Source organism: Canis lupus, chromosome 19 (genome assembly GCF_011100685.1).
Source record: "Canis lupus familiaris isolate Mischka breed German Shepherd chromosome 19, alternate assembly UU_Cfam_GSD_1.0, whole genome shotgun sequence".
In the NCBI taxonomy this organism is placed as follows: domain Eukaryota; kingdom Metazoa; phylum Chordata; class Mammalia; order Carnivora; family Canidae; genus Canis; species Canis lupus.
In genome coordinates this window covers 52633853-52658164 of record NC_049240.1, presented here as the reverse complement: position 1 = coordinate 52658164, position 24312 = coordinate 52633853, and the positions used below count along the sequence as shown (strand labels likewise).

The following is a 24312-nucleotide window of genomic DNA, read 5'->3' as shown; positions in this document are numbered from 1 at the left end:
TGAACAAATGTGGTGTCACATTCAAGAGAAGACTCTTGAGATGGATTACTAAGGATCACTCCAGGATTCTTTCTTTGTCAACACGTAGCAGTACAGCATAATGGAAAGCTTTGGCTTTGAAATCTGATGCACCCGCATAAGGACACTGATTCTTCCACTCACCTTGGGTAAGTATCTCAACTCTTTCATCTGTAAAATGGGAATATTAATGCTTGCCATACAGGCTTGTTGTGAATGTTCGAGAGAATGCACCTACAGCGGTTAAAGCACTAAGATGGTGTACGTGCTCAGCAACTAAAGGTCGTCATCCTTGATGACTATCTCCAAACGAGCGTGGACATATGAATACAATGGTACTCATCGCATCACGCACAACCTGCCCCTTGTCTATAAACTACTCTACCAATACTTCCATGCAACTACTGCCCACTGACTTGAGGGACCGTAATACTTAGTGCTGGATACCAATGACCCATGGTAGCCAGGAGACAGAACTGGGCTCTCATAAGACTTCAGATCCTGAGGTTTTTAAATATAAACTAGGACATGTACCCACAAGTCCTGGGTCAAGCGGTAGCCACAGGGCCTGCATGGCAGGAGGAGGCGGGCGTGGCTGCAACAATTCTAAGTAGGGACATCCCTCAAAATTCTCTAGAAAGCCAGAAAAGTAGGCTGCCTCTAACTAGGCAGAGGGCCAGCAAGCAAGGGAAGGATGAGCCAACGTGAAAACCTGCAATGGAACGGAGCCAGAGGACGTGCTAGATGAGTAGAAGACGAGAACAGAGGAGAAGCTGGGCGCCGCTGAATATCCCACAGTGATATGGTAACGTGGCTTCACAGCTACAACTGTGCAGGGCTCTCCTGAGGGACGAGGGTTTTCTTCCCCTTTCCAAAGAACTGGACAAGAGGTTATTCCAAGTAGAGATGCAGGAAGAAGGTGCTGGGAGAAAGAGGCCAGAAGGCCGGACTCGACAGCAGGGCTACGGGGGTGCACACTTTCAAAACTGGCCATAGTTTCTTTCCAATCTCCGGTAGGGAGCATTTTGAAAACTGCACAAGGTCCAACATTTGAGGAAACTACCTGGATAGAATATCTCCTGACAACAGATTCAAGGCAAAATAATCATAATCAACTGCATGTAATTAACCAGCAGGATAGAATGCTTCCAGGGCATTTACGTATATACTATGCTGTTTGGGGAAATGCTAGGAGGCTAAGTAGTAAACGGTCAAAACCCAGGGATAGACAAGGGGTCCATTAGCTGGACCCCAAGAGAGCATGCCCTTAGGCTACCCACCCAGCACTGGAGGGCATCCTGCATCGCAGCCTCAGAGGGAGGAGGGAGGGCTTCGGCTCCAGTCCCCACAGGACGGCGGCAGTCAGAGCAGGAGGAGGGACTCCCTGGAAACACGGAGCTGATCCACCGCCACTCAAGGCCTTCTCAGGGGGAGATCAACCTTGCATTGAACAAAAGACTTTACAGACCAAAAATAAAGATGCCAACCCAAACCCCATTGCATTGACAGGTCAAAACCCTTAATCCCTGGTGACCTTCACTCCTATTCAAATGCAACCACTGTAATGAAAATATGCCTGGATTCAGTTTGTAAGCCAAGAAGCAGACAAGCACAGATGTTTCCTCCTCGGGACATTCATGAATGCATGGGGCCATTTGGGCTTCTCTGTTTCTAATTTTCTTATTTCGCTAACTTGGTTCTCATCCTCCAAATGTCTGACTCAGTCTCTCTCTCTCTCTCTCTCTGAAGCTGGTTCCATGCCTAGCTGTGATTATAATATTTTTATATCCTAAAATCATAACTTCTGCAGATACCTGGACTTCAGGAAGCCCGAGAAAACATTAACAAATCAACTCAAAGAGACAGGGACACCTTCCATTGTCCCCCACCCTGTATGACTGGCCCTGTGTCTCTCAGGCATACACGGGACAGTGTTTCTGCCATGAAAGGAGCTTCTTAGGAAAAGGCTAGGGAGATCGTTATCAGAATGGAAATTAAGAAAAGTGATCGATCAAATGTCACAAAGGAACTACAATTTCATAAGTCTTTAAAAGCTAAGGCTTTGGGTTGTTTTTTTTTTTTTTTAAACCTCTCAGCCACTCTCCCTTCCTCCTAAAATCATGGCATAATTGACCTGTAAGTCCTATGCTGTAACTTGATCTGCCAATGTCCACTGTAAAGCTTAACAAAGTGTGCAGGACAGCAGTAACCCATTCTGTCGGGCGAGGAACTTTCTGGAACTTTCCCCAGTCCTTGCAGGAGAGAAGAAAGATAATGTGCCTAGCCTAGCATTTGGAAGGCTTAAGGTCACCAGGTTGTTGAGAATTTTTAATCTCCCTTTTAATATAAGTCATGGTACCATTAACTTGAATGCTACTGAAAATAGAGTTGAGCAGCTCATAAAATAACAACACAGACAAGGAGAAAAAGTATCTGACTTCGGTAAAGCTAAGACTGTGTGAACAACAGATTTCAAGTGCAGCCAGTCATCTTATAAAAAGAAAGCCAAGCATTCAGGCAAGAATTACAGGACTCACCCCCCACCCTCCGCCTTCCCCCTCCCATCACACCCCTGACTCCTCCACCTCCCACCCCCTAAACCCTGCTGTTGAGGTGTCAAAATCCCATGGGCATTACCCAATTCCCAGATAGAGTCTCCCGACACGTCATTTGCATGAGGACTTCATCGTGTGTGGCTTTCCTGAATCCAGGAAGGTGGAGCCCAGGACTTCTCAACCTTCTCTTCTTAACTAACCCAACTGCAGAGGAAGCAAATGCCTACCCGAGGGGGACTGAGATCCAACACAAAGTAGGAAGTCTACATTACGTTGATACCTCATGTTTCCTTTTTTTTTACACTGTCCATTACATTCTACTCTATAATATATTCATCTGTTTTCATATCAAGCCAATGTGTTGTCTGAATTCATGTGAAACACATACTGCAGGAAGCTGCACCAGGTTAATCCTATTTGTGTGTGTGGTACACTGTGTCAATTTACACACTCTCTATTTCCACTGAAGTTCACTTGAACTTTTAATCCCCTTTTCTTTGTCTAGCAGCTTAAAAAAAAGCAGGGGTGGTTGGTGAGAGAAAGGTAGTTTGGCATATTTAATTATTTAAATAAATCGAAGTCATTTAGAAATATCCAGAAGAAAGAGTATTTCAATTTTATTCTTTTCTCTGTTTTCTTTTCCATTCTTTCTCTGTATTTTAGCAGAATGCAGTTAGTAGAATTTCTGCTACTTTCCGACTGCCTTTTTTTTTTTCTGTAGCTCACAGATTCCTATGCCAAATGGGAAGCCCATTCCAAGTAGTTTAGGGAATTACAGGTTAATTCCCCCAATGCCTGTAAAGGGAATGGCATCTGACCCAGACCCAGATGGATTATATATCTCCTTAGCTACAAAGATTGGTTTAGGAATGGGCTTGTGGTCAACCAAGCCAGAGAAGTCCCCAGGACGTCTGCCTGGGGTTCATTCCCCTGTATCGCTACTATATGTATATTTATATAAAATATCTGAAGATATCCGCATCCATCTTCGTTAACATGTGAAGAAGGCTCCTAAGAATCAAGTCAATTTGCGTAAAAGAGGTGCTCAAAGATAATCAAGAGGAGAAATGACAGAGGCTTGTGGAGAGAAAGGCACAGAGAGACAGGGCCCTGATAACAACACTTTCACCCCTGGATTTCACTGTACCTAAAGCCAGAAACCCTCCCTACCCCAGATCTCCCACTTATGGGAGAGGGGGAAAAATTCTCTTTGAGCATAAGGCAGTTTAAGTTAAGTTCACTCATTTATAACTTAACACAATCCAAAATGAAAATATGGACATGTGATTTTACTCCACATGCTCCAACACCCATCAAATCCTTAGAAGGAACCCAAACTCCTTAGTGTCACACCAAGGCCAAATGGTATCTAGAACCCACCTTCCTTGGATCAAAGGTAACTGAAGGATGCATCTTGGTCTTGTACACTACACGCAAAGATGATTGGGAAGGTACTTCAAAGATGTTTGAAAAAGGCTGTCTTCCCAGATTCTCAACTTCTCTCATTGTACTTTCAGCTCCCTCTCCATTCTCTAGTCTGTCTACTTCTGTCTCCCTGGCTGGGAGTGTCTCATCTCATTATCTGCCTGGTGAATATTCATCCTGGTAGCTCAGCCCAAGCAGATTCCCACATGAGAACTCTATTACACCCATTCTTTCCCTTTTCAGAAATTCCATTCGGCTTCAGACGTGTTCTAAAATATGTATTTTCTGAGTGTTGTTCTCTGCCCAATGAGAAAGCAGAGTTCTGCACTATCTGCCTCTTTGCCCCAGAGTAGGCCCACAAACAAGGCCCACAGTCTCCACCTGGAAAGCAGGTACTCAGGCCCGACACTGAGTCTCATAGTAAAGGACCTGCTTCCACCCTCTGAAGGCCATATACCGCAAGAGACGGGGGTTTCTAGCCGTGGAAGAAAAGAAGATGACATGAGTGAAAAGCAGAAAATCAGGCCCTTCCATGTCAATAAGCATCATTACAATTTAAAGCACATGGTAGATGAGAAATCTGAAAATCACTTTATAAAGAGAGGGTAACTCTAGGCAGCTGCAGTGGAAACAAAAATCCTCCAAAACTAAGTGCAATAGGAAGCAAAACCTGACCCTCCCTTTACTGTTCTGAAGACTCCCCGTTCCTTATAACTAAATTCAGGTTAGTCTTCATTCTTGAGGAAGCGGTGACTTTGCTCACATACTATATTTTTTTTCTACAGAAGATTAAAAAGGCTAAAATATATGGATTGGGTTTTAAGAACATTTTCATTTTGGAAAACACAGGCAATTATGCCGGTTAATTACAGGTTGGGGAGAAATTCTTGATCCTTTGCCAAGATGAATTCATTCAGCAGCACCTGGGGAACAGTGGTGATGTTCTAGACTCAAGGACTGCCTCGACTGTCCAACCTCGGGGAAGGGAGCCCAACCTCACCCCACTCTCCAAAGCATGTAGCTCTCTCGTTCTGCCTCTGTCGCTCCCCTGCCTCCTCTGTACATATAAAGACAAATGTGGCCTTTTTTTTTTTTTTTCAGTGCCAGAAAAAACTCAGCCCTTTTCCCTCCGCCTTTCTCATAGCTGTTCTGGAAAGAGCGCAAACAAATAAGCTGTGATTTCTCTGTTTGATAATCATAGGAAAGGAAAAATTTCCATTTCTGTACAGAGCAAGTCTAATTGCTTTCACTGAATTCACTGGGCATTTCAGTCTAAGAAAATAAATCTCCTCAATTGCCTGGCTGAGAAGACCTGTTAAGTCCCCGACTTGTTAACAAGGAGGTCACCATGGTAGCCCTCCGCAGACATGACTGATATTAGGACTCTGTTGCTAGTTATCCCAAATTGCCAATTTCTTTTGCACACGCGGGCTTCTCTCTGACGAATACTGTTAAACTCAGATAAATCCAACGTGTCCTTGCTGGGTTTGTCCTCCTGGGGACTTAGTGAAAGAAATGTGCCTCTCAGATGCTTCTGCTCTGAATGTTGCATGCAGGGAGGGCCAGTGAGAGCAGTCGGTTGAGTTTCTGCAGAGGGAATAAAATGAGGCACTTATTCACACTCGGCCCCGTAGAACGCCATGAGCTCTCCTTCAGGGCAGAAGAGGAACCCAAAGCGAAGCAAAAGGGAAGGGAAATGAAAGGATGGGTCCCAGGAAGCCACTTGAAGGTAGAGGGTCGCTAAGTTTGCACCTGGAGTGAGGGGAGAGTCTTTACCTCCTCCCAGAAATCCAGAGGGACACCTGGAGAGAGGCTATTCTCTGTGTGCTCTTTCCTCTGGGGTGCCAGCTGCAATGCCAACCCCAGCACCCAACTGTGGCAAGCGCCATGTCAAGTGCAATGTTTCTCCAACCAACGCCCATGACTGGGACCAGTGTGGGGCCTTTACACAGGACAAAGCTGATGTCACACTCTGGCACCAAGGACTTGAAGGAGTCATGCCCCCTAGTGCCTTCTCAATTGCCAAGACAAACAAACGTAGTCAATTGGGAATTTCTATACGGATGCCATCGTGAGTTTCCTACAGCCATGGACAAATGTCCAAGAGTTTGTGACCAAAACACTCTGTCTTCAGTTTCTGTCACAGACGGAAATGTCTGCTCCCTCGACACGTAAAATCGGACCATATATATATATATATATAGCATATTTCTTTAGTAGATGAAATGCGAACATCTTACCATTGAGGCCCGTCAAAAAATGAAAATCCTAGTATGGATGCTTGGATTGATTTGTTCATGTATTTAGTCAGTTAACAAACATTCAACCGGTTTCCGCTCCGTGCTAGGAACTACGGTGGGAACACAAGTAGAAATAAGACACAGCCCCTTTCCCTGAGAAGCTTACAGTATAGGGGAAATGAGAATTTAATATCATGTTTGCTACAATATGGATTTTTTTTGGGGGGGGGGCAGAGTATATTGGACCATAAAGGAAGATTCAATGACTTGTCTATAGGAGCTGGGAAGTCTTCACAAAAGAAAAGGCAGTTTATTTAAATCCTGAAAGATGAATACGTGTTTTATAGGTGGAGAAAGAAGTGCAGGTCATAGTACGCACAACATAAGCAGGGAGACTCAGTTGTGTTACCTACCGGTAGACACCTACTGGTAGGTGCTAGGAAATCATGACCACTGTTATCAAAAAGCAAAGCCATCAAGGATTTAAGTTGAAAATTTCTAAATTTGCTCAAAGTATACCCAGTTCCTTGTAATCTGCCAAGCTGATTCCTTTCTACGGTATTTACACAGCTCACGGAAGACTCGGACCCATAATGCTTTGTAAGATTAGTTCTCTTTCATTCTAGCTTCCACGTATGGCTTCCTTTAGTCCTCTCTTATTTGGGGTCTCTTTAAACCAAACTGACTTTAATCCGTGGACTGTACATGCGGCAATATACGTGATCGTCAAGTCTCTTTGATGTTAAACTAACAGATGTCGACTTTAATTTTGCGGTGCTTTGATAAAAGGATTAAGGGAAGGCTTGTGAAAGCAATCGCCTTACCTGAATTTTAACGAATGACCAACGAGGCCAAACATGTGGTTAAGCTCAGCCTAGTAAGAAATGAACATATCGCAACAAAATGAACACTCACATTGGATAATTTCTAACCCAAAACTCATTTACTGACCTATTAAAACTCGAGGTGAGTCGGCTGGTACAGAAAACTTTTTAATACTTTTATATAATTTAGAGAGCACTTACTGAGCTTTGGAAAATAAAGTTTAGGATTCAAATAGTAGCGCTGGTTGCACAACAGCGTGAATGTAATTAATGTTACTAAACTGCACACTCTAAAACGGTTAAAGTGATCAATTTTATGTTACGTATATTTTACTACAATAAAAAAGTATCTCCAAAGCACTCATTGGAGTATTTTCTTTATGACCAGATATTAACATTCAAAGTTTTTTATTCTTACCATTTTCCTTGGAGAATATTCTAAAAGATCATCACAGACTCTCTAGTCAAAGCCCATTGCCTTGTAACCATTTTATATACGTATCCATATATACAATATTAGCAGTAAAGTAAAACATAGTGTATCTTCAAGAATTCTAGAGGAGGTCAGTCCCCAAGATTTTCATAGCTTTCTCTCCAATTAATGAAGTAGCAGCATTACACCAGGCTACCAACTTGAGTATCGACTCCACGTCTACAGACGTTCTGAAATCACTCCGATTCCTACAGTTTTTATGTGTGACCAAAATTTGTGTATGGTTAAGTTGTTCTGACACTAACTAACTTTTATATAAGATTTGAATCAAGCTGTTGAAAGACTTAGAAACTCCAGTGATCTCTGCTACAGTCGGGACGGCCGGACCGAGACGCTGACTGCTGTGGGTGAGGTTCCCAAACATGACTTAGGGCCACGGAGTCGGGTCTCCGGGAGGGTGATAAGCAGTGAGCGAAGTTCAAAAGGCAGAGAGAGCACGGGGAGGAGCTCCCCGAGGGAGGCGGCACAGTAAGGGGGAGATGCAGCAGCGGAGAACGATCAAGCCATTTCTTTTTTAAGATTTTATTTATTTATTAGAAACAGAGAGAGAGAGAGGCAGAGACACAGGCAGAGGGAGAAGCAGGCTCCATGCAGGGAGCCCCACGTGGGACTCGATCCCGGGCCTCCAGGATCATGCCCTGGGCTGAAGGCGGCGCTAAACCGCTGAGCCACCTGGGCCGCCCCGATCAAACCATTTCTAATGCAATAGGAAAATAATCAATTCCACACCTCAGCAATTCTGATCATACCTAAGGGGAAACGGGCGCTATTTTGCCCTGATGTTACCATCCCCACGGCACAATGACGATCATCGGGGAGGTGACTGCAGAGTAAGAAGAACCATTTCACACCTAGTTCCTATTTATAATAATACTTTGCACTTAAGGAAATTAGAAGTTCCCTTGTTAACAAAAGTATTCCTAAAAATATATTTATGACCTGGAAAGCAACCAGATGCCCATTAGCAGGGCCATGTTTTTCCTATTAAGTTAAGTAGATCTCATTGTTTTTTTTTTTTTATTTTTTTTTATTTATTTATGATAGTCACAGAGGGAGAGAGAGAGAGAGAGAGGCAGAGACACAGGCAGAGGGAGAAGCAGGCTCCATGCACCGGGAGCCCGACGTGGGATTCGATCCCGGGTCTCCAGGATCGCGCCCTGGGCCAAAGGCAGGCGCCAAACCGCTGCACCACCCAGGGATCCCCAGTAGATCTCATTGTTAAGCTCGGCCAGGATCTTCTCGCCGCGAGCCTCGCTTTCCCCTGGACTGTGGCCCAAATGACAGAACCGAAGGCTTGACGGACGAGGAGCAAGGAGTCTGGTGTCTCCGTGGGACGGTTCGGGACAGTGGAGCGGGACAGGCCAACGGATACCGCCGCCCGTAACGCCCAGCAGCGGCTCGGGGCCCACCTTCTCCGGCCACGGCCACGGCCACGTGGGTCCTCTCCTCTCCCCAAACGTCCCCGCTGGCCCTGGCGTCGTGCTCCCGTGCTGATCCGCCCTCCCTTCGCTGGGGACTCCCAAGACATCAGAAGAGGCCCGGACCCCAGCGCCACGGCCCCCCGCTGCCCGACCGGCCGCCTCCCTCGGGACCTGACCGTCTGCGAGTCTTCAAGGTGCATCCAGGCTCCGACCCTTCTCACGACTCATCGCCCCCTCCCCTCCTGCCTGGAGTACGGCGTGTAAGTCCCCTTCTCGTCCCCTGCTGCCACCCGGGGCCCCTCGAGTTTCTTCTCAACCCGGCAGGCAGTGATCCTTGGAGAAGAGCCATCGGCTAAGGCCATCTCCTCCCCTGAGAACCTTCTGGGGCTCTCGCTCTCCCTCAGCGGGAAGCCAGAGGTGTTGCGAAGGCCTCCAAGCCGCCGGAGTGCAGCTCCATTCCCTTCCTGACCTCCTGACCTCGCCCCACGCCTGCTCTCAAGGTGCCCAGGAACTCCAGCCTCGGGCGTCTGCGCGTGCTCCTCCCTGGGCTGAGTGCTCCCCCCTGGGCCGAGTGCTCCCTCCGTGGGCCGAGTGCTCCCCCCCGGGCTGAGTGCTCCCCCTGGCCCACGGCCGCCCCCCCACCCCCACCGAGATTCTGTGCAGTGGCCTTGCCAGTGGCACGGTCCCTGATCTTACCTAAGATGGCAAACCTCGCCTGCCCCCTGCCCTGCTCTAATTCTACGGAGAGCTCACGCTCCCACGACTGACTTGTCCCTTTCCAACACACACTACCACTTACTGATTTATTTCGCTCACCGTCTGTCTCCCGTGGCCCTGCAGACAACGGAAGCTTCCCTGCTCCGTGGCCCGCACCTGGAACCCTACCTGGCGCTCCGCGGCGTGTGCTGGATTAGTATTTATTGGCTTGAGGAATTAAATCACTGAGTCACAGATATCAGCCATAACTTTCAGGTTCCCAGCTAATGCTCCCACTCGGAGGTAGGCAAGAAGACAGCAGTCCCGTCCTCTCAGAGACGTGAGGGGTCCCCACGCCGAAAGGAGGAGGAAGGACCGGTCCGAAAGGACCGAGTCGAGGCCCGATCAGCAGCAGGAGAGCTCAGGACGGGGCTCCCTTCACCCCGGGCCGGGGGTGCACAGAGGAGGCACTGAGCGCTCACAAGCACAAACCCTCCTGCTGCTCATCGGGCTTCAACCCCATTCAAGGCAGAATCAGAAATTTTTTTTTTTTCAAATATCAACTTTTTAAAGACTTGTATTTATCTATTTGAGAGCGAGCGGGAGGGAGCGCACAGGCAGGGGGAGCTGCCCAGGGACAGGGCGCAGCAGACTCCCCGCAGAGCTCGAGCCGGACCGGGATCAGGACCTGAGCTGAAGGCAGACACGCAACCATCTGAGCCCCCAGGCGCCCCCCAAATATCAATTTTCAAACGGACGTCGGTCCTGCCCTCCCGGGCACTGGGCTCCCTTCGGCAAAGTCTCTGTTCCCACGTCCTTGCCGCTGACGGGATGGGCGGCTCATCCGGGCCTCCTCGGCCGCCGCCCCCTCCGGCTCGCCCACTGCCCCCCAGCCGGCTGCAGCCCCAGTGTGTCCCCTGATGACCCCGCTCGGCCTCCTGCGGCTCCGGCCAAGTGCCCGCGGCCCCGGACATGGCAGGTTCGGGTCAGTCCGGGATCAAAAGCCTTCCTCGCACAGCCCACGCGGATCGTGAACACCACCGGCTCACACCCGCATCCTCACCCAGAATCACCCGCTTACAAGACCCAGCGAGCCCGCCGTCGGTGCCTGCCGCGCACCCACAGTCCCTGCAAGCCTCCCGCCAGCTCCTGCGGCCAAAACCAAGTGCAGGCTCGAGGCCCTCGGAGGCGGGGGACGTACCGCACGGCCGACCGACAGCAGAGGTGGGGACAAGGGGCCGGAGCCGGGGACAGCCAGCCCGGGGCACGGAGGCCGATGGGGCTGGTCCCGGGGCCCACGTGCGGCCTAGGAGCTGCGGAAGCTGGAGGGGCAGCCGCGGACTCAGTCCCACTGCAGAGCCTACGTCTTCCCTCCTCCGTCCCGCAGGAAGACCTGCGCAAACAAATATAGCCACTTGCCTCCTCCCCCCCCCCAGGTGGGGGGCTCAGCGGGTGGGCATCTGCCTTGGGCTCAGGGTGTGACTCCAGGGTCCTGGGATCGAGTCCCGCAGGAGGCCTGCATCTCCCTCTGCCTGTGTCTCTGCCCCCACCCCCCGTCGCTCATGAATAAATAAAATCCTTAAAAAAAAACAAAAAAGGAAAGAACCACTGATCAATAACAGGATCCGTATTGTATATTGCAGGTAACAGGCACTCAAAAAATATTTAATAAGTCAGTGACTAGTAGAATAGAATATTCCCGGTGGGATAAGTGAAAACTGATGCTCAATTGATAACCGCAAACAAGAGAATGAAAGAGAAGCGACGGGACAAGTGCTATTATTAAAAGTCTGATCATAGAAGCGGCCCCGGGGTGAAAGGAGCCCTGTCCTGAGCTCTCCTGCTGCTGCTTTTTTTTTTTTCTGCCTACAAATTAGGCACAGCTAGGAGAGCCATTCCCGAGAAGGGATGAAACTCAGGCATCACCAGCTTAGGAGGTGCGCAGAGAACGCGGACACACGCTGTGTCCCACTAGATCCCCAGGGTTCCGCCCGGCACCTGTGCACGGGACACTGGGTGCTCGTGCGATGGACGGAGGCAGAGGCCGAGAGGGGCTCTGGGGCAGGAATATCCCAGGCAGCAAGCAAAGATGAGGGTGTGAAGACCGGGAGGACAGGGGCCTACACCACACCGTTACTCGGCCCACAGGCCACTGTGACCTGGGAGCAGTGCTCCGGCTCCTGCAGCCTCCTTCAAGTCGGATAAAGCAGCCGCGGTGCCCGGTGCCCGCTGCACCCCAGGACGTGGTCAGCCATCGCAGCTTCCTCAAGTCATTAAGCAAAGCAAGCCGACTCCTGCACCTTCTCCTTGCACCGAAACGTCACAACGGACCCAAAAGACCACATGTTTTCGGCACATTTCCCAAAAAAGGTAGGAAGAAAGAAACACAACAACAGCAACTTCAACACAGTAAGTCATCTATTTTTGCCAAAGAAAAATCACCTGCGTACTTTGGAGCAGAGCACTCTTCACCTTTCCTGGAGCCGGAGCCTAAACCAGGGGCCACCGCCCACCCTAGCAGCAGTGGCCAAAAAACCTGGTTAAAACGATGGAATCCGACAGTGGACGGCTCGCAAACGCATAACCACGTCCCGGAGAGGTCGGATCTGATGCCCCCTCCAGGCACCAGAGCGACAAAGGAGAGGGAAGGCACGGTGCCTGGGGACCGCACCGTGGACACTTTATAGGAAACCAGGAGAGAGGAGCGCAGCAGCTTAGGGCGGCTCCGTATTTCATTAAATGGATGTGCCCCGTTCTGCACCAATCGAATAGGGACAGCAGCCATCGGGGACAGCGGCGCTGGTCGGCAGAGGCTCTGTGGTGGCTTCTGCGGATTCCAGATCGGCGTCCTGCTCCTGCGATGAGGTTGCCCGCCGCCCCCGGGACATGCATGTGCAGCCCGCAGCACGGACCTCGGCCGCGTGAGCACGGTGCTGTGTCCATCAGACCCTTACAGAGGGAGCATCTGAGGACAACGCATCCTTACGCTGCGCTTAAATAACACAGGTGGTTGCATTCACTTCTTCCGGCAACGCTACCTGGGTAGTTAGGGCTACTAGCCTTTTACAGATGGGGGTGCAGGTTCCATTGCCCCAAACCTTTGTTCTCTCACCATCCCTGTCATGGTTTTTCCAGATTAGAAGGGCCCCACCTACTAAGGAGAAGGCCAGAGGCGATGGAGAAAGCCAAGCTGGGGTCGGCGTGGGGCTGGCGTGGGGTCTGCGTGGGCCGGCGAGGGGCCGGCGAGGACTCTCCACCTCTATTTATTCCACTAGTATTCAGATGCAAGGTGATTGCATAATGTGAGCTGACGGCCAGAAAGCTCTTGGGCATCGCCAAGCGAGGGAGAGCTGTTTCCCCTGTCCGGGTTGTGGACTGCGAATTTGGAGTCTGTCTCCAAAACAGACCCAGGGCAAGCCGCACGCCCGGGCAGACGCTGCTCGGCCTCAGCCTCTGTTGTTTCAGCCCGGAGGTGATTTCCACACCAGCAAGCGGCCCCCGTGTGTTTTCACAGCGCTCTCCGGGGTCACAGTTGTCGAGGCGTGTTCAGGACCTCCAGCTCAGCGGCCTCCTCTCAGGCTAAAATAACACCCGGCTCACATGCTAAGAAAATGCAGCAGTTGTAATTTTGCAGGGGTGGCGCTTTTGGAAGGAGACACCCAATCCCATATGCTTTGCATACTTAGGACATTGCTCTCATTAGTGACATCCTAGACAATGCTCTCGTGTCTCAGACCAAGGGCTCCCCGGCAGCTCAGCCACACTCTCGTTGGGGTCCCCCCCCCCCAACCTGTCAAAGCCAGTTCCTCGCCTCTCGGCAATAATGTCAATAGTAATAATAACAGCAATGATAATAGTAACCCAATGGGCCCTTCGGGGCACTTGGGAGGAAATTTCAATGTGTTGGGGCCAGTTGTAACCATGAGCCTACGGGGCGCACGGTGAAGAGGCAGGAAAACGGAAGAGCCTAAGGGAACCAACAGGAAAACGACACTTTTCTGATCCTGTTCAGAAAAGACACATTCTAAGTCTTGCTTGAGGTTGTTGGGCCTCCAAGGTCAAAGAGCGCATATGGGTTTTCTGGGCTCTATTTTCCTCGAGCCAAGACAGAAAGCAGGCCCCCATTTCAGTAGGTCACCAAAACCCAGAAGGCCTTATTCTCATCATCCACTAACCTTCAGAGGTAAAGAAGCCTCTCACCTAAGTTTCTCCCCACTCGCAGCCTCATCTATCTCCGACAGCTCCATGACTCGGCCTCATAAGTCCCAGAAGAATACAACTTGAGACCACCTATGTGTAAAAAATAAACAAAAATACGCATGCCAAATGCACAGGAACTTACAGATACGGTTCTTTTACGCCGATGAAAACTTCTCAAGCGACCAAGGCAAGCGCTGGTGTGGCCACCTCCAAAATAAATCCACACGTACCCCACCCCCATCTAAAGAAAGATGCGCAAAGGCCCTTTGATTCTAATCTAATGTAAACCCTAAAGTAAGTCCGGGAAACAGCTCTTCTGATGGGTCACAAACACTCCCTCAAGTCTCTCTAGACCCTTGAAGGCTCCAGTTTACCCGAACTAAGCTGAACATCCCTCCTGCCCTGAGACTTTGGCACAGCGGCCGAAATAACAACGCTCCTGGCTGCTCTCGCCTTGGTCATCCAGCACAGGCAGAAAAGAAAAAACAAACGCATATACCATATTTTTTAATTAGAATGATGTCATGAAACCAAATTTGATCCTACAATATTAACCACCTGTAACAGCAGCCTAACGTGTGCCACCTGTCCAGGACACACGGCGTCAGCTGTCTGCCCCTGGACACCCCTGTATAAAGAACCTCACTATAGATCTGACCTCGCAACTGTCCGCAGAATCTCCTAAATGCAATAAGAAATTTAATACAGATCATGTCTCTTAAGGGCCCGAGATTGTGAAAGAAAGCAAGAGAAAGGACATCGTCAGGGATGGGTTTTCCATTCGATGTAACATCCCTTGGGCATCCACTGCTTGCTGGGCTCTGGGTAGTGCTCAGATCGTGCCTTCGTTCTCCGTTAGCGTGGGGCACTCGGGATCCAGGTGGCCACTGCTCTCCAGGATGGAGGAGTCACACTTGCACCGCGGACTTCCCATGCTGCTGACCAGAGCAACACGATGCATCGTAATCTCAAAACGCGTCTTGCACCAAAGACCTGAGCATAATTTTGAGACTTTTTCCCTTCTCCCCTACCTTTCTCTCAACCTATATATTTAAGGCAACAAAACAGTGTATTTGACTTCTGAAATAATATGACTAAATAAGCACTGCCTGCCCTGGTTTCTTTCCATTACTGGGATTCCTGTAATAGGTTTAAGAAAAGATGCTGGACTTTTAGCCTAGAGGGATACTTAGCCTCAATATTAGCTAGAGAAATTCTAAATGTCCCAAGAAAGTTCATTCAGTACTTCGCCCTTTTAAAGCAACATGAATCCAAGTATCACGCAGTTCATTTCTGCGTGGGGCCAGGAGTGGGACCGTGAAAACGATCTCCTTAAAAATCCTACAGAGTAAATAATTTCCCCCAGAATTTCCTAAATTCAATTTCTTTGACCAGAACGACTAGGAAACTGGGACCCCAATTAATCCCTTTTACACTGTGCTGTAGAATTAAACACCAATTTAAATGTTGCTACTAACACACAGACCAAAATACACTCAGGACCAAATGCATCATCCTGTTTTGTCCACCTGGCAAATTATATTCTCTCTTTCTCCCCCTCCTTTTTTCTCCCTTTCTTTTTCTTTTCTTACTTGGTTTCCAACCTCTTTGCATTTGTCTAGTGTGTATTTAGCTTGAGTTGGGATTGATTTTTTTTTTTTGGGGGGGGATTGATATTTTAGATTTTGTTGACTTGTTCACGTGTTCTTCTCTGGGAAAAATGACTAGAAGGAGGAATTCACAACAAAAGAAAGAACCAGAGGTTAATACTTTCTGTCACAGATCTAATTGATATGGTTATAAGTAAGATGTCAGAGCTGAAATTCAGGATAACAATTATAAAGATGCTAGCTGGGCTTGAAAGAAGCATAAAAGACATGAGAGAATCTTTTAGTGCAGACATTAAATCTAATCAGGCCAAAATTTAAAATGCTCTAACTGAGATTCAGGCTAAATTGGATGCTCTAAGCCCTAGGGTAAATGAGGCAGAAGAGAGAGTAAGTGACATGGAAGACAAGTTGATAGAAAGGAAGGAAGCTGAGGAAAAGAGAGAAAAACAAGTAACGAACCACAAGAGGAGGCTTTGAAAAATCAGTAATGCCATAAAACAGAACAATATGAGAATTATTGAGGGTCCCCAAGGGAGATGAGAGAGAGACAGAGGGATAAAAGGGATATTTGAGCAAACCATAGCTGAGAACTTCCCATCTGGAGAAGGAAATAGGCATTGAAGTCTAAGAGGTAGAGAGGATGCCTCCCAAAATCAATAAAGATAGATCAACACCCTGACATATAATGGTAAAGCTTGCAAATTTCAGAGATAAAGAGAAAATCCTGAAAGCAGCTTGAGATGAGAATTCCTTAACATATAGGGGTAAGAAATATTAGACTGGCAGCTGACCCATCCAGAGAGACCTGGCGGGCTAGAAAGTGCTGGATCATAGGGGAAGAGAGAGAAAACCTAATGGGAAGAAATCAGAGATGGGGACAAACCATGAGAGACTCTTAACTCTGAGAAACAAACTAAGGATTGTTAGAGAGGAGGTGGGTGATGGGTGGTTGGGGTAACTGGGTAATGGGCGTTAAGGAGGGCACATAATGTGATGAGCACTGGGTGTTATATGCAACTAATACATTATTGAACACTACATTTGAAACTAATGATGTACTATATGTTGGCTAATTGAATTTAAATAAAAAATAAATAAATGCAAAAAAAATAAAAAAAATAAATGTTGCTACATAAAAAAATAAAAATAAAATAAAATAACAAAATAATAAAATAAAATAAATAAAATAAAATAAAATAAAATAAAATAATGTTGTTACACAATTAAAAGTTACATAAAGGATTGATTTCCGGAGTATACAGCTAAAGCAATAAACACCCTGAAGGGAAAAAAAAATATCTGCTTTTGCCTCACTCCGGTGTGGCTTCCACCAGCAGACCTTCGCATCAAGCGTGACTGACGGCGTCCGTGCTGCTCAGTGCACCTCAAGAGTTCAGTCCTCAACTTACTTGACCGTCTGCAACACTGGCCACGGTTGAGCGCTCCGCTTCTAGAACCATTCTTCCTTGGATCCTATGCATCGCAGCATGGCATCCTTGCTGTCCTTCTACCCTCCTCCCTCCTCCGTAGCCGCCTGTTCTGACTGCCCGCCGGCCCGCCGTGGCAATCTCCCGGGGCAGTCTTGGAAGGCCTTGTCTTCCAACCCTATGCTCTCGCCCAAGGTGACCTCATGCACTCCCACTGCTTTAAACACCACACCAGCAACTCCCAAATTTATAACTTCAGCCCAGACCTATTTTCTTGACTCCAGACTCATTAATTTAATTACCTCCTGTCATCACTGAGGCTGGCTCACAGGCATCGGAAACTCACCTTGTCCCCAGCTGGCTTCTTGATCCCCAGGCAATGGCCCCTCCATCCACACTACTGGACTCTGGGGAGTCATCCTCAGCACCTCCTTCTCCTACAACCCACAGATCCCTCGGTCCTCTATCCCCCACCACCATCTAACCCAAGGACCCACCATCTGTCGCTAGAGCCCTTGTCATTGTCTCGTTCCTGTCCCTGCCCATCCTTTCTCCAGCAACCACCAGAGAGAGCTCTTCAAAGTACAAATCTGATCATGTGACTCCCTATTCAGTCTTAAAACCTTCTAGAGGTTTACACTGAGAATTTATAACAAAGTTTACCATCTTGGGAAATGATGGTATAAACTCCCATCCAAATGATGGTTTATACCATCATTTCCCAAGATGAGAATTCTTCTTTCCCCAGATGAGAATTCTTTTCCTTCTTCGCTGTGTATAGCTCTGTGAACGTTGACGTGTGTCTGCCCCTGCGTAACTCCCACCCTGTACAAGCTACGGAACGTCTCCAGCCTCCAGGAGGTTCACGCCTCTGTCCTGTCCCCACCCTCTCCTGAGGTAACCACTCTTCTGGCTTTTATTACAATGAATTGGTTTTGTCTGATCCTGAACATCATATAAATTGGCTTATAAAAATGAATACTTTTTTTTTTAACTAAACCAAATTCTTCAAATGCTCCTGCAAATTTATGATTAAGCCATAAGCCAGCGTTAAGACAATAACATCCCGCAGTCACCTGAAATCAGGTGTTCAGGTCCAGAGTCTCAAGTCCCTGAAAGAGTCTGTTAATTAACAGGTGAGAAACAAAATCCCCATAATACTCCAGATTAACTTGTTCCCATGAAGTGTTCCTAAGTATTTCAGATGACACAGGGACTACTACTTCTACTCATGGGCTCTGAGCCAATCTGGAGAACTAATCTCCCAGTCAAATTCAAAGAAAGTATTCTTTTGATTCAAACAAAGACATCAAAGTGACAAAAATGTAACAGCATGAGCGAAGTATATAGTTACGGCAGGGTCTTAATAGAGGAATGAGACTTTATGAGCTTAAGGTCCTACCAGGAGAGTTGTGTTGCAAGTATTAGGAATTAACGATGGGCTGTGGGGAGGCCAGCCTAAAGCTGGATAAAGCCTCACCTGCACCCATTCACCATTATAACTTCACCCTGGAGGAAGGCCATCGAGTCTCTATTTTCAAAGTACAGCCCCTGATTATGTCCCTCCGTCCAGAATAAGGGCGAATTCCAATAAAGGGCCCAGGGAAGCCCAGCCCCTGGAATGCATCAGCGACACCTGAGAGCTTATTTTGCCACCTGAAATCCAGACAGACATCCCCCCAAGGTTTGGAATTTTTGAAGCCTATGTTGGGTGGGGGTGGCAGGTGGCAGAAGCAGAGGCCCAGGGGTTTGGTTTTGCTCCCTTGATGGTCCAATAGCCCATTCCTAGCGTCAAGCTGGGAAATCCTAAACCTAAAATTAGAATCAACTAGGACTTTTACCAAAGCCTGGGAGAATTCACAAAATGGGTCTCACCAAGCATCCCTATGCCTAGCGAGTCTTGCTCTCTGCACCCTTTGGCAACGCAGTTAGACATCTGCTAAGCGTACCAGCTGGTGACACTTGCCGGCTGGGCACGTGACCGGCATGGGTTTTGATGGTATGATTCCGGACACATGCAAGGTACTTAAAAAAATCTCAGTGCCTATTAGGGTAAAGGAATTCCTACAAACTGTAGTTTTGCTTCCTAAACATAAAAGAGAAAAGCAACTGCTCACTTTTTTAGTCAAAGTGTTAGGAGGATAGAGGGAAGCAGAAGGTAAGAAACAATTTGGGTAAAATCCCCATCAGCCCCTCCACTTTTTGATGACCAGAAGGCTTCCCAGAGGATGAAAAATATATTTCTTTAAAATGTATAATGACATTTATATATTTGAGCCTGGGTGGCTCTGTGGTTGGGCGCCTGCCTTCAGCCCAGGGTGTGATCCTGGGGTCCCGGGATCGAGTCCCACATCGGGCTCCCTGCAGGGAGCCTGCTTCTCCCTCTACCTGTGTCTCTGCCTGTGTGTCTCTCATGAATAAATAAATAAAATCTTTATATATTTTATAATATATAAAATCTTAAAATATATATATATATATATTTATATATATATAAAAAGATATATATATAAAATCTTAAAATATATATATATAATATGCCTACTTTCTCTTCCTTTATCTGCCTAAATTTTCCTTGCACCCTATGCTAGCAAATTTCATCTAGCCTGGTTGAAGATGCATGGAAAAAACCTTCCAGATCCTTTGCTAAATAAAGTGATGACTGGGAGGGGGAGTCCCAGGCAGGACCAGACATCCTTAGCTGTGTTCTTAAGCAGCGATCATTGTGGAACCTGGGAGGAAGGCCATCTGACAGGATCTCGACCCCGAACTGTCCTCACACAACCAAGAATCAGCCCAGTGAGGAGGAAAACCATGGTGTGGAGATAGGAGAAATGCAAACTTTAAGGTTTTTAACTCGTGCAGTTGCAGTCGGCCCATGACTCATAGTTTCATTAGTTGACTCCATTTTTATGTTTGCTCCTCACAGGATGTTCTTGGGTTTACAGAGGAATGCAGAAGCACTTGCATTGGACAGGCACATTGGGCCCAACTGGAGACTCCTATAAGAAGCCCCGGTCCAGGCTGCAGCTCTCTGTGTCAGTTCCCTGGTGCATGGAATACTAGAATTTTTGTTAGCAAAGACATTCAATATACCTAAGGCATGAGAGAGGAACCTGTTTTTGTAAAGGGTGAGTAATTCCTGGTATGAGGACCTGGATTTAATTCCTTGGCAGCTCATTCTCTTCCCCCTTCCATCCAAATTCTCTACATTGGACACCTCTTTCCCTCCTACGTTGCTGAGAGCTACGGCCGCCTCCCTGCCTGAGTTCAAGGCTCCATCCGTGTCCCCTCCCACCTCCTCAAGGACCTCAACCCTCTTTCAGCTGTATCTTCTCAACCCAAATTTGGTGGCTTTTTCCTCTTCCTCCATGGATAAGTACATTTATGCCTACCCCCATCTAAATAAAAACCAACCAACAGAAGATTTCCCTCTTAAGTTTCACAAATTGAGCTTCTCAATGTCACCAAGTCACTGTCCTCACTCTTCCTCAGTTCCACCTCTCTGTGGGATCAATGGCATCACACACCGTGGACCACTGCTTCTCCCTGAGACACTCTCCTGTGTGGCCCTCCTGCCCCCACCCTCTCCTAGCTGTCTTTGAAGCACCTCGTGGTGCACACCCCCCAATTTCTCTAGAGGCTGACTCCAGCAGGAGTGGGCCTTTGTTAGCCATGTTTGTACTCTTTTGCATCACGTGGATCTTCCCCCGGAAAGAAAGAGAAACTTTCTCTTTCTCTAGGCACTGCAGTTGAGAGGCAATCGGACTGGTGATCTCCTCCTTAGGGGAGGGTTAACCGTGGGAGCTCTGGTTTGTCAAGTGCACAGAAGAACAGGGGAAGGTGGTGTTTAGATAGAAAAAAAGAAACAGCCTGGATGAAATATCAGAGCTCGGAGTGATAGAGTCCTGCTGGCCTTGCAATTTTGTGGTCCCTACTTCCACATCTCTGAGTGCCTCAGACAACTCATTAAGCTTTCTAATGAACTCTAAAAAAAATATTTTTTTCTTGCTTGAGCTACGTGGTGCTGGTTTCTGTGGCCAGCAACCTCAGGAACCTCAATTACCATACAACTTACTGCTCCTCCTCTCTTACAGTTTCCCTTTCCTCCTAGTGGCAGGTGTCAAAGGACTGCACTCTTAGCTCTCTTCTGAGTCTGTACACTATCTCCTGGTGACCTCCTCCACACAGTTGGCTTAAACTGCCACCTCCAGGCAGATAACTCTGGTATCTGTCACCCAGCCAGACCTCTTTTCTGAGTTCCTGACTTATATACCCCGGAACACTGCTCATCTCCGGGGGGCCAGAGGGCTATCCCACAGGGCCCCTTACAATGAACAATTACAAAAATGACCTCAAACCTATTGCTTTTCTCAACTTTTCTAGACTGATGGATCACCTCTACCATCCACTCAGTCACTTAAGTCAGCAAGGGGATGCAAACTTCACTTCTCCCTCTGTTTCACCCTCTACAATGGATTCAACCCCAATGTCTTAATAATTCTGCACCTTAGTACTTCTCCAGTATATCCTCTCTCTCCATTCTGACTTCCCTGTATTTTAGACTCCCATCACTTTATTCTATTTGGCCTTCTCGCCTCCTAATACCCCTTTTACCCTCCTCTATTTCTAAAACACCAACTCAGATTATCTCCTGATCCTCTCAAGGTAAAGTCCAAATTCCTTGGACCAACCTCCAAGAACCCTGATGATGCTGTGACTCCTGCCAACCTTGTCAGTCCCACCTTTAGCACCTTCCAGTGGGCCCCTAAACTCTGTCTACATGAAAAAGTTACATATCCTGAAGTCCTAAACTTCCCCCAACCACTGAGCCTTCCTACTCAACACTCCCAGCCCTTGCAAAGCCTGTCCACATTTCTTCAAAGTCTAATCAACTAACTCAGTTCAGCACCACCTCTTCCTTGAATATTGCTTAATACCCACCCACCTGCACCACGGGATTAGGGTTTACAGCCTCTATGCTCCCATAGTCCCCTCTGCATAACTTTTCTTTTTTTAAAAAAAGATTTTATTTATTCATGAGAGACACACACAGAGAGAGGCAGAGGGAGAAGCAGGCTCCATGCAGGGAGCCCGATGTGGGACTCGATCCCAGGACTCCAGAATCATGCCCTGAGCTGAAGGCAGACACTCAACCGCTGAGCCACCCAGGCGTCCCTTCTGCATAACTTTTCCATCGGTCTTTGATCCCATGCGGTAATTATCCCTTTCTATCTGTGACTTGTTCACAACACTGAAAGTTCCTTAAGGGAAGAGTAAATGTCTTTTGTATATTTGTATTCACGGTTCCTGCCATTCAAGACACGCTTTCTGGATACCTGGTTCTAGAGCACCCAGCAGGGAATGAATGAGGGACAAGCACTGAGACGCTACAGAACCAGAATACATTGTCTTCTTTCTACTACAGCTTTGAAAATAAGAAGGAAGAGATGAGGGTGTGTTTTCAGCCTTTGTTTTTGATAGCACTCTGGGGCTTTTTCTTTCTCTTGCTTGAGATATCTCAAGGGGGTGGTTCTCTATGTACTTTCACGTAAAGAGTGGTCTTGTCATACGTGCACAGAGCTGACCCAGGGCTGCAAAACCTGGTTCAGAAAAAAGTGCTAACTACTACCTAGTAAAGGCTCTGTAAGTATTTTAACTCAGAAAGGACAAGGTCTCTTCCCTCAAGAAAGGGAACCGAAGATCTTAAAGGCTTGTTGCAATGGAGCCATATATCTCTTTGTCATAGTATCCTAAAGTGGCCCCATCTGTTATTAATGTCCTGGGTAATCTCTTTCCCTTTAGTGTGGGCAGGCCTAGGGATGTGTTTCCAACCAACCAAATATGACAAAGGGGCTGGGATGTCTTTTTTTTGGTGGGGGGGATGTCTTTTTAATAGAATGTATCTCTTGCTGGCTTTGATGAAACAAATTGCAAAGTTGGGGAGACCCATGTAATAAGGAACTGAAGGTGGCCTCCAAAGCAGGTAGGAACTGAGGTTCTCAGTCCAAAAGTTCTCAAAAAACTGAATTATGTGAACTCCAAAGTGGATCTCTCCCCAGGTGAGCCTTCTGATCAGATGCTAGCCCTGGTTAACAACTGATTGCAGCCTGGTAAGAGACCCTGAAACCCACCCAAGCCATACCCCACAGAAAATGTTTGAAGCCACCCACTTGTGGCAGTTGGTTAGGCAGTGAAGGATAACGAATGCAATTTTCTTTATCCCCATTGAAATATAGCTACTTCAGAAAAAAAAAATCCATTTTTCAGCAGGTTGCATAGAAATCCATCATCAAATAAATGTTTCACTAAAATTGAAATACCCTCTAAAAACAAGCTTTAGCATTCTAAAAGATGAGGCTAAAAGGATCCACACAAAATATTGTATAAAATGAAGGGGGCGGGGGCAGGGGGGTGGGCGGAGGAAACAAGGTTAAAACTTGTAAAGGGACTCTGGAGAAAATTGTAGGCTCCATTGGTTTATTTAACTTTAAATCTTATTAAATTTGCTAGATGCATGTTAGCATTCATGGTTCATTTACTTTTATTCTGACTTCTATAAATAGGCACGCTATGAGCCCTGATAAATGACTTAAAATCTTGTTTGACTTCAATAAAGAAATTAGCATGTTAATCTTAAAAATTCTACCCATAGAAATGAATGAAAGCCTCCTTGTCCCCCTTGCTCTACTCCCTGCAAGTTTACCTCCCCAATTCCAGGGCCCCTCCCTGCCATCCTTGTTCTTTTCTTTGGCTCTAAATCCATAAAATCTGGCATCCTCTCAAATCACTTAGCTCTGGCTCTCTTGCAAAAACAAACAAAAGCTACCTGGGGCTCCTGATTCCTGCTCATTTACATTCTTTCTGTGCCAAGGGTCAGAGGATGTCAAAGTTGGTGGCAGCCAGTCAAGCCCAGCATGGGACAGCCCTTATCTCCCCATGCAGTGTTTCTCTATCTCTCAACATGCCAGTACTTATTTCTCTAAAATTATAAACGGAAACATGGAACTGCCACAAAACTGATACTAGTTCAGTCTAAAAAGTTCAGCCCAGAGGAGTTGTGACAAGTAGACAAGAGCCCAGAGAAAGCTCATTTAAAAAAAAAAAAAAAAGCCGGCAGTGGGTAGAGGGGAAGACATAATCTATATGACCTATACAGTATAAGGAAAACAAAAGCAAGCTGGAAATTCCCAGTAGTTTGATCATGTGGAATGCATATTTAAATTATGAGCAATTCACATTAAAACACTGATTCTTTGCAAGTAGCTATGGGTTTAAGGCTTTCTAAATAGCCTTCAGCTAAAGAGTGATGTCAGTGTCATACATGTACCACTAGCTACACATATATGCCAGTTCCATCTGTGAGTTAGTTCTACAACCCATCTCTCTGTCCTGGAAAGGTC

The 24312-nt window shown here is 47.2% G+C and overlaps 1 protein-coding gene across 2 annotated transcripts in view; it reads right to left on the bottom strand.

Annotated features, from left to right (window-relative positions):
- The window catches only part of LYPD6 (LY6/PLAUR domain containing 6), a 122859-nt gene that overhangs the window by 62541 nt on the left and 36006 nt on the right, over positions 1 to 24312 (bottom strand). The window lies entirely within an intron of this gene.